The sequence below is a fragment of the Salvelinus alpinus genome, chromosome 3 (genome assembly GCF_045679555.1).
Source record: "Salvelinus alpinus chromosome 3, SLU_Salpinus.1, whole genome shotgun sequence".
NCBI lineage: Eukaryota > Metazoa > Chordata > Actinopteri > Salmoniformes > Salmonidae > Salvelinus > Salvelinus alpinus.
The window spans coordinates 88,468,488-88,488,891 of NC_092088.1; the positions used below are offsets into that span (position 1 = coordinate 88,468,488).

At 42.0% G+C, this 20,404-nt stretch overlaps 1 long non-coding RNA gene across 1 annotated transcript; it reads right to left on the minus strand.

Moving 5' to 3' along the window:
* Positions 1-6,741: 6,741 nt before the first annotated feature.
* Positions 6,742-7,473, minus strand: LOC139571491 (uncharacterized). The gene is made up of 2 exons (XR_011674308.1): positions 7,347-7,473; positions 6,742-7,128 (listed from the first exon to the last, which is right to left on the minus strand). It is a non-coding gene; the product is annotated as an uncharacterized lncRNA (long non-coding RNA).
* Between the last annotated feature and the right edge of the window lie 12,931 nt (positions 7,474-20,404).

The following is a 20,404-nucleotide window of genomic DNA, read 5'->3' on the forward strand; positions in this document are numbered from 1 at the left end:
TGCAATGGCCCCCCTATCACCACAGTTAAGTTGTTTAGGACAAGGAAGAAGGGCAAGGACAGAACCACAAATTCTGAAGGAGGATATTCACACTATACAGAACGTTATAGTGGTTTCAGCCAGCATTGACACACTTTTTCACACTCAGACACATCCAAACAGCATACAGGGTGAATGAGTGCTGCTAGGCGCTGTACCATACTGGTCTGGTGCTGAAACTCTAATGTTGTACCTAAAACACCAGATGGGACTTCCTACATCTGAAGAGCATGGAAGCTTGGTGCTACATCTGAAGAGCATGGAAGCTTGGTGCTACATCTGAAGAGCATGGAAGCTTGGTGCTACATCTGAAGAGCATGGAAGCTTGGTGCTACATCTGAAGAGCATGGTAGCTTGGTGCTACATCTGAAGAGCATGGAAGCTTGGTGCTACATCTGAAGAGCATGGAAGCTTGGTGCTACATCTGAAGAGCATGGAAGCTTGGTGCTACATCTGAAGAGCATGGAAGCTTGGTGCTACATCTGAAGAGCATGGTAGCTTGGTGCTACATCTGAAGAGCATGGAAGCTTGGTGCTACATCTGAAGAGCATGGAAGCTTGGTGCTACATCTGAAGAGCATGGAAGCTTGGTGCTACATCTGAAGAGCATGGAAGCTTGGTGCTACATCTGAAGAGCATGGAAGCTTGGTGCTACATCTGAAGAGCATGGTAGCTTGGTGCTACATCTGAAGAGCATGGAAGCTTGGTGCTACATCTGAAGAGCATGGAAGCTTGGTGCTACATCTGAAGAGCATGGAAGCTTGGTGCTACATCTGAAGAGCATGGAAGCTTGGTGCTACATCTGAAGAGCATGGAAGCTTGGTGCTACATCTGAAGAGCATGGTAGCTTGGTGCTACATCTGAAGAGCATGGAAGCTTGGTGCTACATCTGAAGAGCATGGTAGCTTGGTGCTACATCTGAAGAGCATGGTAACTTGGTGCTACATCTGAAGAGTAAAAGTAGTACAAGTTTGTGTTTTGTCTGTTCAATGTGGGAAAATAATAACCAAGGGGAGGAAGAATAGGAGAAGGAGTGTGCTGGGTAGAGCTAACCCCAATGAAGCAGGCAGTCTGTGGGCTGAGGGAGGCCGATGAGGGGGGCGAGAGAGCGGCATCCCAGCGCTGCGAGGGGTTGCGAGGGAGGCCGATGAGGGGGCGAGAGAGCGGCAGGGCTGCGAGGGGTTGGGAGGGCGGCGAGAGAGCGGCATCGCAGCGCTGCGAGGGGTTGGGAGGGGGGCAGATGGGGATAGCAACGCCACCGAGGGGCATCGCAGCGCTGTGAGGGTTTGGGAGTGGGGCAGATGGCCCAGGTGGTAAGGCAGGAGCCACACAATTTCAGGGTGTATTTTCTGCAGATGTGTCTGTGGTAACTCGAGCTGTAACAGGCCTGATGGATATCCTTGCAGCAGCCCCACTGAGAGGGACCTGGGCCCAGGGCCTGCTATCCACCCCCACAAAACACTATGGCTGTTCCCAAATGGCACCCTATGGGCCCTGGTCAAAAGTACATCAGGTATGTTTGGAATAGCCAAGAAGACATTCATAACTTTTAAGGGGCGCGTGTGCGTGTTCGATGCACAGACTGAGACAGAGTGGACTCAGGTGTACAGGGAATGTGTGCTTGGCAGGATGGCCCTACTCCTTCCAGTTCTGTGGGAATGTCCCTACTCCTTCCAGCTCTGTGGGATGGCCCCTACTCCTTCCAGTTCTGTGGGATGGCCCCTACTCCTTCCAGCTCTGTGGGATGGCCCCTACTCCTTCCAGCTCTGTGGGATGGCCCCTACTCCTTCCAGCTCTGTGGGATGGCCCCTACTCCTTCCAGCTCTGTGGGATGGCCCCTACTCCTTCCAGCTCTGTGGGATGGCCCCTACTCCTTCCAGCTCTGTGGGATGGCCCCTACTCCTTCCAGTTCTGTGGGATGGCCCCTACTCCTTCCAGCTCTGTGGGATGGCCCCTACTCCTTCCAGTTCTGTGGGATGGCCCCTACTCCTTCCAGCTCTGTGGGATGGCCCCTACTCCTTCCAGCTCTGTGGGATGGCCCCTACTCCTTCCAGTTCTGTGGGATGGCCCCTACTCCTTCCAGCTCTGTGGGATGGCCCCTACTCCTTCCAGCTCTGTGGGATGGCCCCTACTCCTTCCAGTTCTGTGGGATGGCCCCTACTCCTTCCAGCTCTGTGGGATGGCCCCTACTCCTTCCAGCTCTGTGGGATGGCCCCTACTCCTTCCAGTTCTGTGGGATGGCCCCTACTCCTTCCAGCTCTGTGGGAATGCCCCTACTCCTTCCAGCTCTGTGGGATGGCCCCTACTCCTTCCAGCTCTGTGTCTGTCAGCTTTATGTCTCCAGAATACATTGCTTCATCAATCCATTGATCAGCTCTTAAACCAGGTCATTGTATTGCTTCATAAATCCATTGATCAGCTCTTAAACCAGATTATAAATGCTCAGATGCATGAGACCAAGCATGTTTAAATGTTATAAAGCACTACAATTAAATCACTAAGGATGTTAGGCCTACAGTGGATCTAAGTAAAGTAGCTATGACTGTAGTAGGCTACACTAAGTGATGAGAACATTTGAAATACTAAATGGTCCCTATGAGGAAATGTAATTTATTGCTATGAAATTAAATATATTATCATTACATTATTTATTCACTCTGATGACTTTGAAAAAGTTACACATGACTGATTTCCCATTCACTTAATGTCCCATGTAGTCTCCCATGAAAGGTGGGAATTTCCCTTAGAATCATCAAATAATTATGGTTTGTAACCCAAAACATTTGTCTTGCTCAGCACATCTGAAAAATTACCGTTTTTTTTTAACATTGGAAATATTACAATACATTACATTTAGATACTATTAGATACTACACTGTTGGAGCTAGGAAAACAAGCATTTCCCTACCCTCGCAATAACAACTGCTAAATACTGTATGTGTATGTGACCAATCAAATTTGATTTGACCACAAAATACTTGTTTCTGATTAAAAAATTAAGACGTTAATTGAGTGCACTCAATCATCATTGATATGATTTATCACTCTTCTGGGGTATAATTGAAAGCCTTTGCAGGGAGTCATTCAAAGTCTATATTAAAACTGATGAGCAACTTAGATTTAACATCTACTGTAGCTACATCCGATTGAAATCCATTACAACTGTCACGCCTGCTCCCACTCTCCCTCTCTGGCGATCGAGGGCGAAAGGCTGCCCTTCATTACGCACACCTGTCAGCATCATTACCTCTGCTGTGCAATTTGAACTCACCTGGGCTCCATTACTTTGTTGATTACCCATTCTATATTTGCTGTCTGGGAGTTTTTTGTTTTGGTTGGTGATGTCGGGTCCAGGTGCCATCGCCGATGGAACCGGGGGTGCCTCACCTAGCTCACCTGGGCTTCAATCGCTGGCTCGAGAGGCCTTCTTGCCCCGGTTGGCTCGGCAAACACCCATCCCACGGCATGCTTCAGCCGTGCCGTCAGGCTCCCACGTCTCAACCGGCCTGTCAGGCTCCCACGTCTCAGCCGGCCCGTCAGGCTCCCACGTCTCAGCCGGCTCACCAGGCTCCCACGTCTCAGCCGGCCCGTCAGGCTCCCACGTCTCAGCCGGCCCGTCAGGCTCCCACGTCTCAGCCGGCCCGTCAGGCTCCCACGTCTCAGCCGGCTCACCAGGCTCCCACGCCTCAGCCAGCTCGTCGGGCTTCTACGCACCAGCCGGCTTGTCCATCGCCCATGTCGAAGCCGGCCGTCAGGCTTGCCCAGGTGGGACAAGAGGGGGGTACTGTCACACCGGCTCCCGCTCTTCCTTTTTGGCACTCGAGGGCGCCAGGCTGCCCTTCATTACGAACACCTGACACCATCATTACGCGCAGCTGCGCAATATTGGACTCACCTGGACTCCATTACTTTGTTGATTACCCCCTCTATATTTGTCTGCTTCTCAGTTTGTTCCCTGTGTCAGCATTGATATTGTTATTTTTCCCCTGTCCAGACGCTGTTCCTGTTCTGTTTCATGTCCATTGTTTATTAAATGTTCACTCACTATACCTGCTTCTCATCTCCAGCTTCGATCCTTACAACAACATGGGAGAAATCTATGCTGATGGCAATAGTTAAATGAGTGCTGAATAATCCATATGATGAATCAATTGTCCTTCAGATGCAACATATGTGGCAGAGCCTACCTCTCACTAGTAGGCTCTACAGCCGCAGCAGACACTGCACAAAGACCTGACCAGGTACAAGAGACTGCTTGTGCTGCTGGCCATAATATAATATATAGCATTTAGCTATAAAAGCGATATGCAGTCATGCGTGCATCCATTTACTTATGGGAGGCCTCAGGACTCGAACCCACAATCCTGGCTTTGCAAACACCATGCTTTACCAACTGAGTCATACAGGATCACAATCTAGCTATCTGGATGTATGTAGGATAATGTCATTCCCCTCCTGCCAGGTGTGTAGTAGAACCCTTTAGAATGCCGTCTTTCCATGAGCCACCCATTCCTCCCCCTCCCAACCACGCCTACCCGGGAGGAAGTCTGGGATTCCCCACATTCCAGTACCGATACACACTGATTGACAGGTCCCACCCCACCCGTTACCCCCGGCTACAGTAGGATGTTCCTAAGTGTTTGTTCATAACCCCCCCCCCCTCCCCCACACTCACTGTATGCCTCTGTACAGAATCCGTGGGGAACCGAACGAGAGAGAGAGAGAGCGAGGGGAGAGAGAAGGCAGAGACAGAAGAGAGAGAGAGGAGAGAAAGAGAGGGTAGAGAGAATGCAGAGAGACAAAAGAGAGAGAGAGACAACATGGCGGACTAGCACCCAGACCCGCCAGCCACGGCCACAGCACCACCAACCTCAACGCCCACCACAGCCAGAGCACGCCAGTCCACCCCAGCCCAGCTTCAGACGCGCCCAGATGAGACCTACCATTCCCTCATCCCCACCGCAGACCCACACCTGGAGGAGCTACAGTCTGGCAGGCAGAGCTACGCACAGGCTGTGAGAGGAGTAACTGGCCTAGTGACATTAAACACATGCTGAGTCCGCTGGGCTCGCATGTGATAGGCAGGGGTCATGGAAAGATGAGCACAACTCCACCATCCTGACACTAAGTGGCATTAAGTGGCGAGTGGCATTAAACAAATGTTATCTAAAATGATAAACAAATTGCATTTGCATAATAAGAGTTTACATGAATTGAAAAATACTATTTTAATAGTTCATGTGTGATTGTGTTTGATTATCTGATTTTGAAGGTAAAGAAAATATAAAAAACTCTTATGAAATCTTTTTACGTTGCATGTTGGAATTTGGACTGAAGTTGTCTCCTTTTTGGCTGAAGAGCAGGAACCCAGACTTCCTGAAGGAAATCGATGTTGATATTGTAGTCGTACAGGAAACATGTTGCAGAGGTGATGTTTCCACTGGCTGTCCACTAGGTTATAGGGAGATAATCCTATCACCACAAGGGGGAGTTAGAGCACTCACTATGCATTTGTGTCCCAAGGTTTTAATATGACCAATCATATTGATTGGTTCCAATGACAAATTTGACGCGACCCACCCGTCCCTGGTTACTTTCTTCAGCAAAGATGGCTGACAAAACATTACGGTGGAAGCAAATGTGAGTAATTATAATGTTGTAACGGGTCAAGCAAAAAAACGTACAATTGAGAGGAATATGTTAGTTAATGTAGAAACAAACGATTGTGCATATTTATTTGTCATAAAGTTAATTTACTAAAATCACTATTTAGCAAGTTAGCTGATTAGCTAACATTAGCCAGCAAGCTAGCTGGTGTTATAACATGAGTATGACATTGTAATTTGTGTTGTTTAATGTTTTAAGGACTCCTGAGAAAACCAGCAAACCAGGCTGTCGTCTTGGGAAACAGTGGATGTAAAGAATCTAGCTAGCTAAAGCATTTACGGCAAATTGAATGTACAATAGTGTAAGCTTGCCATGCCGTGCAATGCAGCTGAAGTAACATAGCTAGCTAACTATTTACTTGCTTATTGTATAGTGGAGAATAAAAATAACTGTATTCCTATGGATGTGTAGCTAGCTACAGTATGTAGCCGATCTGTGTATGGACCTTAAAACTTAGGTTCTGAACTAATATTCATACCAATCTATATACCTCAGCTAGCATAGTGGTAGTATCAACTTCAAGTCTGAATGGCATTATTGAAGCCTATGGATAGAGTAGAACATAATAAATGTATTGTGCCAAGGATGCAAGTCTTATATACATGTACTGTAGTTATTACCACACATGAGATCCCCACATTGTAGCCTGTACTTTGAATATATATTCACTGATCATGTACTCTTCCTTGGCAAATAAAGGTGCGGTTCAGGTATGAATCTCTGTGAGACATTTTTTTTTCAGTGCAATCCAATACCAGGTGTATCAAACTCCATTCTTTGAATGATGCTGTGTCTGCATGAATGTAATACAATTATACACTTCAACAGTGTTTACCACTCCTGCTCCTGGGACATCAATGATTACACATTGTAACTATGCAATAGACTAGAAACATGATTTCAGAAAAAGCTGATTTGTTATTAATGTATACAGAAAAAATAACTATACATATCTAACTCCCTTCATCTGCATTAATCTGAGGACACAGGATAGGTGTAGTATTTCAATGAGATACTTAATTTCAACCAGTGGAGAATGTGAAACGCTTTATTAAAAGAAGTTCATTTTCCAGGAGTTATAAATACATAATACATGCATTATAAATAGTATAATTGTAACATATTATAAATACAAGTTCAATCTGTACTTCAATGCACATATGGTGTGCATTATAAAACGAAGAAGAAAGACGAGGTGGGGAGAAAGGTGTAGAAGACAGAAGGGGAAAGAGGTAAGAACAGAGGCAGACAGCATATGATGCATTACAGTGCCACCCTAATATTCTCTCAGTTCATCACAATTACAGTGTCTCTAGCTGTGTCTCCTAACCAGACTTTGGCCACCAGTTGGCCCGAAGGTTATCTTAAGAGCAGGTGAGTTGGCGATAACGGGACTGGCTTCCTCTCTCACATCAAAACATACCTGCAGACGAGAGACAGATGGATAGAGAGAGAGCATGATTAAGCCTTGTTTTTTTATTCTAACACGGTCAGTCATCACAATAATCAGGAGGTGAAATGCAAAACTGACCTTGGATCATTAACTCTGGGAGTACTACATCTCTATCTGTATTTCAATGTAAAGCATCACTTTAATAATACTTCCTGTTGACCCGACCAAGTGACCAAGTGACCTCTCACCTATGATCATGCTGTGACCTCTGTGTCAGCCAGTTCAGATGCGGGAGAGGTTCACCAACACAGGTGATATAACCTAGAGGATTTAGGGAGAAGGGGAGAGGGATGAAGTGAAGAAGAGATACTGTTATTGTGTGTGTGTGGTCTCACCTGGTGTCCTCACAAAGTGGCTACAGAGTACTTTATGCTGAAAAACAGACACATGTGGACAAACAATAGAAGATAATGTCATTAGGTTATAGAAATGCAAGTTGTGTGTGCCTCTGTGAGGGGTTATGGACTGTACGTGACGCAGACACCTATCGGAGTGTATATGAAACATAAATATAAAGGGCTATGTGTCTCACCACTTGGTTATCGCAAGGCTAATCCCCAGGTAAATCATGACTTGGCAGCAACAGATCGCAACAGAGAGTTCAGTGAACATTTATGTGGTGTAAATCTGAAAATTAGCAGCTGATATTTTAAGGGTTTATTAATTAATGCATGTGAGACAGGTTCCATGTACAACAAGACAGGCAGTGAGGAAGAGAGAAAAAGAACACAGAACAGTTTAATAAACTCTGGTTAAGGACACTTTTGCCAGCAATAAAGCGTTCCACTGCCCATTCCTCGGAGAGTGAACATCTGGCAATATCTACATTTGTGATTCCTTGATCAGCTCGCACTCTGAAAGTAAAGAAGATAGCTTATTTCTGTATATATGAAAACAATAACTGAGATATGACCGTTCATTCTAAAGCAGCAGATGTCATTTTCAGGATACGTCAATACAGCACAGAAAGTTTAACACTAGACTGGTAGTGTGGTTGTTCATTAGGTGATGGGAAATATGCAATATGTATACAAAATAATATACTTACCTTCCTTGAAAATTCATCTATACCGCCAAAGATGACAATGTTGTATCTTGAAAAAAGTCATTGGAATTGAAATTGAAATGTTTAACCTATTAACCTGCTTCATTATTTATGTATTACCAGTTGATGAAGAACAACTGCAATTTCATACATCATTGAAAATTTGTCCACGAATAAGTAAGAAAAAAAAAGTTCAAATAACTTCTTAGATTTGATGGAGACATTATACATCTTAGGATATTATCAATTTATTATTTGTATCAATGTGGACGAGAGACAGGGGAGCAGGAACGGAGTGTTTTTGCCGAGCAATGTAACGAAGCTGGATCATTCTGGCAATGATACTTGTACCATCTACACGCTGCAAAGACTCCCTAACTCTTCGTCATTGTACCCGATGGCCCATTGCTCTGAGACTTCCTTTGACCATTCTAAAGCCTGCATAGGGCATCCTTGCCTTAATGGCACTGAATTTCTGGTCTAACTCTTCATCAGACATATCAGAATAGCATACCCTGACAGACATATTGTGTTCTTTCATCCTTCTGTATAAAAAGCTAACCGTTATACTGTCATGAAATATGATTATATATCGACTATGAACAAATAGGACATGGCCTGCTCATGAGTTGCCATGAAAGAAAGTTAGATTAATTTACCTGAAAATGGCGAGAAGGGGCATTCGTTGCTAAATGCTTTTGGTTAGCTTGAGAATAATAATTGCATGATTTATCGTTCCACGGTATGTATGTAAGTAATATAGTAGAATGTTATGAACCGACACTGAATCGTAGGAGCTAACTACTAGCCATGTAAAAGTTGGACGCAAGAACAACCAGTACTGCTTACCTGAGATGCCATCATCACACAGTCCTTCTTCATAGGTGTCCCCTATGACTTCCTTTGTGTGGGAAAAAAGTTGCTTTCAGAACAATTGTTTTTTGATTGAAAATAAAGTTTTGCTCTCGACAAAAAGACACATATGCACAGAAAAATAATTCATACCCATTGTTTTTTCCATTACAATCTGTAATTGAAATGAATTTTTATTTGGATTTCATGTAATAGACGAAATAGTCCAAATTTGTGAAGTGAAATGAAAAAAAAAAAATCTTGTTTCAAACGATTCCCAAAATATGTAAACAGAAAAGTCGTGCGTGCATATGTATTCACCCCCTTTGCTATGAAGCCCCTAAATATGATCTGGTGCAACCAATTACCTTCAGAAGTCACATAATTAGTTAAATAAAGTCCACCTGTGTGCAATCTAAGTGTTCTAAGATGATCTCAGTATATATACACACACCTGTTCTGCAAGGCCCCAGAGTCTGCAGCACCACCAAGCAAGTGGCACCATGAAGACCAAGGAGCTCTCCAAACAGGTCAGGGACAAAGTTGTGGAGAAGTACAGATCAGGGAAAGAATATGGCAGCATAACAAACCCTCCAAGTAGGGGCCGCCCACCAAAATTCACAGACCAGGCAATGAGGGCATTAACAAACATAATCGATAATATTTCACCCGGACCATAACCTATTCATTAAGAGACAAAAGGAAAATGGGGTGCCCCTCTCTCGCGCGCAGGAAATATTCAGAGGACACCTGACTACTTTTGAAAAAACCCGCTCATTTTTCAAAATAAAAGCCTGAAACTATGTCTAAAGCCTGGTCACAGCCTGAGGAAACCATTGGACAAGGAATCTGGTTGATACCCCTTTAAATGGAGGTTAGACGGGACAGGGAACACAGATTATTTTTTTTGTATATCACTTCCGGGTTACATTTTCTTAGGTTTTCGCTCTCAGAATAAGTATTGTTATACTCACAGACAACATTTTGACAGTTTTGGAAACTTTGGAGTGTTTTCTATCCTAATCTGTAAATTATATGCATATTGTACGATCTGGGCCAGAGAAAATGTCCGTTTACGTTGGGCACGTTATTTAAAAAAATATATATATATTCTGACCCCTAGCGCTTAGAAGTTAAAAACAACCTGAGGATTGATTATAAAAAACATTTGACATGTTTCTATGACCATTACGGATCATTTTGGGAATTTTCATCGAACGGAACGAGGCTTTGGTTTTCTGAACATAACGCGCAACCCAAATGGCATTTTTTTGTTAGAAAAGTAATATTTATCGAACAAAAAGAACATTTGTTGTGTAACTAGGAGTCCCGTGAGTGCAAACATCCGAAGATTATCAAAGGTAAGCGATTAATTTTATTGCTTTTCTGACTTTCGTGACCAAGCTATCCAAGCTACAATAAGGCTAACTGTTCTAGCATTGATTGATACACTCACAAAAGCTTGGATTGCTTTCGCTACAAAGCATATTTTCAAAATCAGACACGATAGGTGGATTAACAGCAAGCTAAGCTGTGTTTTGGTATATTTCACTTGTGATTGCATGATTATAAATATTTTTTGTAATATTTTTGAATCTGATACGTTTGGGAATTTTCTTCTGCCTTTCAGGACCGGAACGAGGCTGTAGTTTTCTGAACATAACGCGCAACCCAAATGGCGTTTTTTTGTTATAAAAGTCATATTTATCGAAAAAAAATAACATTTATTGTGTAACTGGGAGACTCGTGAGTGCAAACATCCGAAGATTATCAAAGGTAAGCGATTCAATTTATTGCTTTTCTGACTTTCGTGACCATGCTAATTTGGGGCTAGCTGTTCTAGCATTGATTGATACACTCACAAAAGCTTGGATTTCTTTCGCTGTAAAGCATATTTTCAAAATCTGACACGATAGGTGGATTAACAACAAGCTAAGCTGTGTTTTGGTATATTTCACTTGTGATTGCATGATTATAAAAATGTTCTTAATATTTTGCGCCCTGCAATTCAGCGGTTGTTTAGGAAAATGATCCCGTAAAAGGGATCCATAGCGCAGAGAAGTTAAGTGGTAGGCATGTTGTGTAAATCAAATGATACAAACCCCCAAAAAATATATTTCAATTCCAGGTTGTAACATTGGAAAGGGTGGTGAATACTTTTGCAAGCCACTGTAACTCCATAGCATATAAATATTTGCCTGTGAATAACCAGACCTTCATGCAAATTTGCTCTGCAGAATTCTTGATGCACAACTGAATGTGTTGCCATATCCTGCCAGCACGCCCACAAGTGAGCCACTCAGGTGCAGAATAACGTTTGGAAGAGAGCGAGGAATGAGATGGGAGTAACAACAATTTGTTGCAAGTTGGTAGAGGGGGGCTAATAGCTGACAAATAGACTATTAAACATTTACTAAAGAATAGTCTAATAGCCGAGCTAGGTGTGAAACCCCCCTATCACAGACCAGATTTGCCCTAACGACCTAGGGGGAGCTTGTTACTCAATGTAAGAAAGTAAGGACTTTCAAATAAATTACCTTACACGTTATGTTTGCTGACAATTTGTTAGCTATGCTGGCCTTACGAACCACATAGCATATCATTACAGCAGTATGTACTGGTATGTTCGCTAGCTACCTAACATTAGTATTTATACATCAAACTTGCCAGTATATTAGCTATCTAACTACCCAACGTTTATTGACTTGATTATTCCCTTCATTCTTAGCTTAGCTAAATGGTATAGTTGTTGTGCATTGTCAATGAACATTCAGGTGCTTTCGTAAATTCGCTCTGGCTATCTACACCGATTTCAGATCACTCTCGTCTGAGTGTACCAGAGCGCAGAATAATGAATTTACACGAGCTCAACACCCGTTGAATTTGGCCAGTGTCAGTAAACGTTGTCAAAAAAGCATAATTAAATTTGAATCGTAATTAAATTGTTTCCAGCAGCACAGTTACAGTCACCAACGCTCTGGTAACACGAAAACTGCCTAACCAGCTCTGCTAGTGCGAGTAAAATGGTCAAAGTTGTCTCATTTGTGTCTGGAAGTAGCTAGCTAACGTTAGCTTGGGTGCTTGACTGCCATTGTAAGGCCAGAACGTTCAAATCAACCCTACTCTTGCCTGAACGTCCAGTGTGCGCCCCGAGAGCAAAACAATCTGAATTTACCATCTGACAATCTGACAACGCGCTGAATTTATGAGTGCAGCCACTCCAGAATTTAAGAACACACCCAAAGTCGAAAAATGTCTAATTAGTCATTTGTAATGCTAACTAGCCAGCAAGAGGTTGCATACAGTAGCAACAGAATCAACTTCTGGTAGAGAAGTAGAGAAGGCAAAGAGCTAGGACGCTCAACTGAAAGTTCGGGTAACACTACAATTAGGGTGTGATAATGTTTTACCCCTTAGATATTAATTTAGAATCCTCCAATCCACTTATGCTGCAGCCTACTCCCGACCGCCACGTTGTATAGCGCCATATTTGGACACACCTACTCATTCCAGGATTTTTCTTTATTTTTACTATTTTCTACATTGTAGATTAATAGTGAAGACATCACAACTATGAAATAACACATATGGAATCAGTTAAGAACAAATTTTATTTACAAAGACAGCCTACTCCTTCTTCCCTGTTGGGGAATTGAAGCCCGGTTTCCCGCGTGCCCTGCCCCCACAACACAGGGAGTCTTTAGCTAAATATTCCAGTACTGTACTTCCGACCGTCACGTTGTACAGTGCCATATATTATGTTCCATCCTAATGAAAACCCAGAGTCTTTTTCATTTATCTTGGAATCGAAACACCATAATATTAATCAAATTAATTAAGCAAGTACCAGTGAAAATGTTTGGACACACCTACTCATTCCAGGATTTTTCTTTATTTTTACTATTTTCTACATTGTAGAAAAATAGTGAAGACGTCACAACTATGAAATAACACATATGGAATCAGTTAAGAACAAGTTCTTATTTACAATTACAGCCTACTCCATCCTCCCCGTCGGGGATTTGAACGCCGGTCTCCCGCGTGCTCTCCCCGTCTCGGGTAATGCCAATATGGAAGACTATCGAAAGCTTCTCAAAGATGCCCTCTTGTGGTCATACTAGCACTAACTTGCATTAACAGAAAAAATGGTTGACAATTACATGACGTGCCACAGAATGCTGTTGCAGCCCGCAAGGTGTGCTGCAGTATGATGCAACTTTTCAAGGACGAATCACTATATGAATCTGAACTAACTCATTCAATCGAATTGGTCAAAACAGGATAATTCTTTATCTGGTTAAAAATCAACAAGGAGTGTATCTTATCCGATAAAAACTTCTTCCTCTGTGCCACATACATTCCCCCTTAGAATCACCCTACTTCAATGAAGAGAGTTTCTCTATTCTAGATGGGGCGATTAGTCACTTTCAAGCCTAAGGCCACGTACTGGTCTGTGGAGACGTGAATGCTCAAACAGCAGATGAACCAGGCACTATTAACAGTCATTGGGATAAACACCTACCAGAAAGCAGCAACCTTTCCCTCACCCCATACCCCCCCAGAAACTACTATGACAAAGTGAAAAACTAAAATGGAGCACAGCTCCTGAAACTTTCGATGGAGCACAGCTCCTGAAACTTTCGAACACTGGGTCTGTACATAGTCAATGGTAGGCTAAGAGTACAGCTCATCCCTTGGCAGCAGTACTGTAATTTTAATGTAATTTTTAGTAATGACGAGACTGGTGAGAGGTAAAAATAATTTGCATAAACTGCCTACATTACTACAAATATGAATTTCGAATTATAGAAAATAAGGTAAACAGAATTTATTAAATATATATATGTTTTTTAATGGCTATATTTATAGTACAATTAGAGGTGAGGGTGAGGGTGAGGGTGGTTGATCTGCTTCTGCTCTGTGGGTGGCACTGTGTGCTCTTTTCGAAGGATGGGTCCCGGTCTCTTCGGGTCCATGGGATCCGGGGGGTTGGGGGTGGTCTGCCGGGCATTGGTTCTGGGCTGATCCCTCACCTTCCTAATGATCATTGATGCCCCACGAGGTGAGATCTTGCATGGAGCCCCAGACCGAGGGTGATTGACCGTCATCTTCAACTTCTTCCATTTTCTAATAATTGCGCCAACAGCTGTTGCCTTCTCACCAAGCTGCTTGCCTATTGTCCTGTAGCCCATCCCAGCCTTGTGCAGGTCTACAATTTTATCCCTGATGTCATCACACAGCTCTCTGGTCTTGGCCATTGTGGAGAGGTTGGAGTCTGTTTGATTGAGTGTGTGGACAGGTGTCTTTTATACAGGTAATGAGTTCAAAAATGTGCAGTTAATACAGGTAATGAGTGGAGAACAGGAGGGCTTCTTAAAGAAAAACTAACAGGTTTGTGAGAGCCGGAATTCTTACTGGTTCGTAGGTGATCAAATGTCATGCAATAAAATGCAAATGAATTACTTAAAAATCATACAATGTGATTTTCTGCATTTTTGTTTTAGATTCCGTCTCTCACAGTTGAAGTGTACCTATGATAAAAATGACAGACGTCTACATGCTTTGTAAGTAGGACAACCTGCAAAATCGGCAGTGTATCAAATACTTGTTCTCCCCACTGTATATTTACCAAAACATATATTGGGGATTGGAAATGATGCAGCCAAAAACATAGATGGAAGTAGCAATTTATCCACAATATTTAAGCTGATCCACTCCCTGAATAAAAATAAGAAACAACTATGACAAAGGGAAAAATTGAAATGGAGCACAGGACCTCTATATCAGGCGGTGCTAGAAGAAGGCCCTAAAAATTGTCAAAGACTCCAGCCACCCTAGTCATAGACTGTTCTCTCTGCTAACACATGGCAAGTGGTACCGGAGCACCAAGTCTAGGTCCAAGAGGCTTCTAAACAGCTTCTACCCCCAAGCCATAGGACTCCTGAACACCTAATCAAATGGCTACCCAGACTATTTGCATTGACCCCCCTCTTTTACTCCGCTGCTACTCTCTGATGTTATCATCTATGCATAGTCACTATAATAACTCTACCAACATGTACATATTACCTCAACTAACTGGTGCTCCAGCGCAATGAATCTGTACCGGTACACCCCTGTATATACAGTTGAAATCGGAGGTTTACATACACTTAGGTTGGAGTCATTTAAACTCATTTTCAACCACTCCACACATTTCTTGTTAACAAACTATGGTTTTGGCAAGTCGGTTAGGACATCTACTTTGTGCATGACAGGCACTTTTTCCAACAATTGTTTAGACAGATTATTTCACTTATAATTTACTGTATCACAATTCCAATGGGTCAGAAGTTTACATACACTAAGTTGACTGTGCCATTAAACAGCTTGGAAAATTCCAGAAAATTATGTCATTGATTTAGAAGCTTCTGATAAGCTAATTGACATCATTTGAGTCAATTGGAGGTGTACCTGTGGATGTATTTCAAGGCTTACCTTCAAACTCAGTGTCTCTTTGCTTGACATCATGGGAAAATCAAAATAAATCAGCCAAGACCTCAGATAAGAAATTGGAGACCTCCACAAGTCTGGTTAATCCTTGGGAGCAATTTCCAAATGCCTGAAGGTGCCACGCTCATCTGTACAAACAATAGTACGAAAGTATAAACACCATGGGACCATGCAGCCGTCATACCGCTCAGGAAGGAGACTCGTTCTGTCTCCTAGAGATGAAGGCCCTTTGGTGCGAAAAGTGCAAATCAATCCCAGAACAACAGCAAAGGACCTTGTGAAGATGCTGGAGGAAATGGGTACAAACGTATTTATATCCACAGTAAAACGAGTACTACTGTATATCGACATAACCTGAAAGGCCGCTCAGCAAGGAAGAAGCCACTGCTTCAAAACTGCCAAAAAAGAGTCAGACTACGGTTTGCAACTGCACATGTGGACAAAGATTGTACTTTTTGGAGAAATGTCCTCTGGTCTGATGAAACAAAAATGGAACTGTTTGGCCATAATGACCATCATTATGTTTGGAGGAAAAAGGGGGAGGCTTGCAAGACGAAGAACACCATCCCAACAGTGAAGCACGGGGGTGGCAGCATCATGTTGTGGGGGTGCTTTGCTGCAGGAGGGACTGGTGCACTTCACAATATAGATGGTTTCATGAGGAGGGACAATTATATGTATATATTGAAGCAACATCTCAAGACATCGGTCAGGAAGTTAAAGCTTGGTCGCAAATGGGTCTTCCAAATGGACAATGACCCCAAGCATACTTCCAAAGTTGTGGCAAAATGGCTTAAGGACAACAAAGTCAAGGTATTGGAGTGGCCATCACAAAGCCCTGACCTCAAACCTATAGAAAATGTGTTGGCAGAACTGAAAAAGCGTGTGCAAGCAAGGAGGCCTACTAACCTTATTCAGTTACACCAGCTGTGTCAGCAGGAATTGGCCAAAATTCACCCAACTTGTGGAAGGCTACCTGAAACATTTGACCCAAGTTAAACAATGTGAAGGCAATTCTACCAAATACTAATTGCGTGTATGTAAACTTCTGACCCTATGGGAATGTGATGAAAGAAATAAAAGCTGAAATAAATAATTCTCTACTATTATTCTGACATTTCACATTCTTAAAATGAAGTGGTAATCCTAACTGACCTAAAACAGTTTTTTTTTACAACTATTAAATGTCAGGAATTGTGAAAAACTGAGTTTAAATGTATTTGGCTAAGGTGTATGTAAACTTCCGACTTCAACTGTAGTCTCGCTATTGGTATTTTGCTGCTGCTCCTTAATTACTTCCTTTTATTTCTTATTCTTATCCATATTTGTTTAACTACATTGTTGGTTAGGGGCTCGTAAGTAAGCATTTCACTGTAAGGTCTACACCTGTTCTATGTTCCGCATGTGACTAATAAAATTTGATTTGATTTAATCTACTGAAACAGAAGAGCAAGCAAGCGATTGAAATATAGTTCGAAAATTATTACAGAAATCTGAAGAAGTCATTGAGAAATATACTGCATTCGGAAAATATTCAGGCCCCTTGACTTTTTCCACATGTTGTTATATTACAGCCTTATTCTAAAATGGATTAAATTATTTTTTCCCCTCATAAATCTACACACAATACACCATAATGACTAAGCAAAAACAGGTTTTTGGAGAATTTTTCAAATGTAATAAAAATAAGACTGAAATATCACATTTACATAAGTATTCAGACACTTCACTCAGTACTTGTTGAAGCACCTTTGGCAGCGATTACAGCCTCGAGTCTTCTTGGGTATGATGCTACAAGCTTGGCACACCTGTATTTGGAGAGTTTCTCCATTCTTCTCTGCAGATCCTCTCAAGCTTTGTCAGGTTGGACACTCAAAGACATTCAGAGACTTGTCCCGAAGTCACTCCTGCATTGTCTTGGCTGTGTGCTTAGGTTCGTTGTTCTGTTAGAAGGTGCACCTTTGCCCCTGAGCCATCTGGAGCAGGTTTTCATCAATGATCTCTCTGTACTTTGCTCCATTCTTCATTCCCTCGATCCTGACAAGTCTCCCAGTCTCTACTGCTGAAAAACATCCCCACAGCATGATCCTGCCACCACCATGCTTCACCTTAGGGATGGTGCCAGGTTTCCTCCAGACATGACACTTGACATTCAGGCCAAAGAGTCAATATTGGTTTCATCACACCAGAAAATCTTGTTTCTTATGGTCTGATAGTCCTTTTGTTGCCTTTTGGCAAACTCCAAGCGGGCTGTCATGTGCCTTTTACTGAGGAGAGGCTTCCATCTGGCCACTCTACCGTAAAGGTCTGATTGGTGGAGTGCTGCAGAGATGGTTGTACTTCTGGAAGGTTCTCCAATCTCCACAGAAGAACTTTGGAGCTCTGTCAGAGTGACCATTTGGTTCTTGGTCCCCTCCCTGACCAAGGCTCTTCTCCCCCGATTGCTCAGTTTGGCTAGGTGGTCAGCTATAGGAAGAGTCTTGGTGGTTCCTAACTTCATCCATTTACAGTGGATTGCGAAAGTATTCACCCCCCTCGGAATTTTTCAAATTTTGATGCCTTACATCCTCGAATAAAATGGATTTTGGGGGGGTTTGTATCATTTGATTTACACAACATGCCTACCACTTTGAAGACACTTTATATTTTGGGGGTGAAACAAACAAGAAGTAATACAAAAAAACAGAAAACCTGAGCGTGCATAACTATTCACCCCCCCCACTTTATAGAGCCACCTTTTGCAGCAATTGCAGCTGCAAGTTTCTTGTGGTATGTCTCTATATGATTGGCAGGTTGTGGACAGGTGTCTTTTATACTGATAACAAGTTCAAACAGGTGCCATTAATAGAGGTAACGAGTGGAGGACAGAGGAGCCTCTTAAAGAAGAAGTTACAGGTCTGTGAGAGCCAGAAATCTTGCTTGTTTGTAGGTGACCAAATACTTATTTTCCACCATAATTTGCAAATAAATTCATTAAAAATCCTACAATGTGATTTTCTGGATTTTTTTTCTCATTTTGTCTGTCATAGTTGAAGTGTACCTATGATGAAAATTACAGGCCTCTCTCATCTTTTTAAGTGGGAGAACTTGCACAATTGGTGGCTGACTAAATACTTTCTTGCCCCACTGTATGCATACACCACTTTTCCATTTTAAACTTTTTTGAATTTTTTGAAACAAGTCTTTTTTATATTTTCACTTCACAAATTTGGACTATTTTACATGTCCATTACATGAAATCCAAATAAAAATCTATTGAAATTACAGGTTGTAATGCAACAAAATAGGAAAAATGCTAAGCGGGTTGAATACTTTGCAAGGCACTGTAATGCCACTATGTTCTTTGGTACCTTCAATGCTGCAGAAATATTTTGGTACCCTTCCCCAGATCAGTGCCTCGACACAATCCTGTCTCGGAGCTCTACGGACAAATCCTTCAACCTCATGGCTTGGTTTTTGATCGGACATGCACTGTCAACCGTGGGACCTTATAGACAGGTGTGCGCCTTTCTAAATCATGTCCAATCAATTGAATTTACCAATGCTGGACTCCAATGAATGAGTAGAAACATCTCAAGGATGATCAATGGAAACAGGATGCACCTGAGCTCAATTTCAAGTCTCATAACAAAGGGTCTGAATACTTATGTCAATTAAAGAATTTCTTTTTTTTTATGTGCAAGAAAGTCTAAAAACCTGTTTTCGCTTTGTCATTATGGGGTATTGTGTGTAGATTGATGAGGGGGAAAAAATATTGAATCAATTGTAGAATAAGGCTCAAACATAATTATTTTTTTTTAAAGTCAAGGGTGTCTGAATACTTTCCAAATACACTCTATATCTAACAAAAAAAAACAGAGATGCAGAAAACAAAAATACAGGCCTTCAATATAGAGAAACACTGAAGCAATACAAATACCCTAAGAATAAAAAAGGAAGAAATCAGCCGGATGGAATATGAGGAATCCATAGAATCAAACCCCTTCTGGGAGAATTTGAATAAATTAAACAAACCACATGAGGAGTTGGCTATCCAAAATGGCGATATGTGGAGTAATCACTTTTCAAACCTCTACAGCAATATAACAAAGAGCCCGGAACAAAAAGATGTACAAGACAAATTACAAATCCTTGAATTAGCAGTCAAAGATTATTATTGGAAAAACTACGCATCCTGTGGTGCTGATGGTATTTTAAATGAAATGATCACGTATAAAGACCACAAATTAAAATTGGCTATACTCAACTCTTCAACATTATCCTCACTGCAGGTATTTTCCCCGATATTTGGAACCAAGGATTGATCACACCAATTTCTAAAAATGGAGACAAATTTGACCCACATATTTACAGAGAAATTTGCATTAACAGCAACTAGGGGGAAATTCTGTGCAGTATCATGAAGAGCAGACTAATGTACAGTACGTAATGTCCTTGATGAACACAACATCCTGAGCAGAAGCCAAAATTGCCACAACAGACCACATTTATACCCTCTGACAAACAAGTAAACCAAAATAAAGTCAAAATCCGCTCATGTTTTGAAGACTTCCAGAAAGCCTTTGATTCAATTTGGCACAAAGGTATTTTTTTTAATAAACTAATTGAAAGTGGTATGATATTATTAAATCAATGTACAATAAAAACAAATGTGCCGATAAAATTGACAACAAGCAAACAGACTTCTTCTCTCAGAGACGTAGAGTCAAGAAGGGCTGCTCAATAAGTCAAACAATATTTAACATGAATGATTTGGCTAAAACAGAAGAAGAATCTGCTGCAACTGGTCTCACCCTACACAACACTGAAATCAAGTGTCTGCTGTACACAGATGACCTGGTGCTACGGTTTCCCACT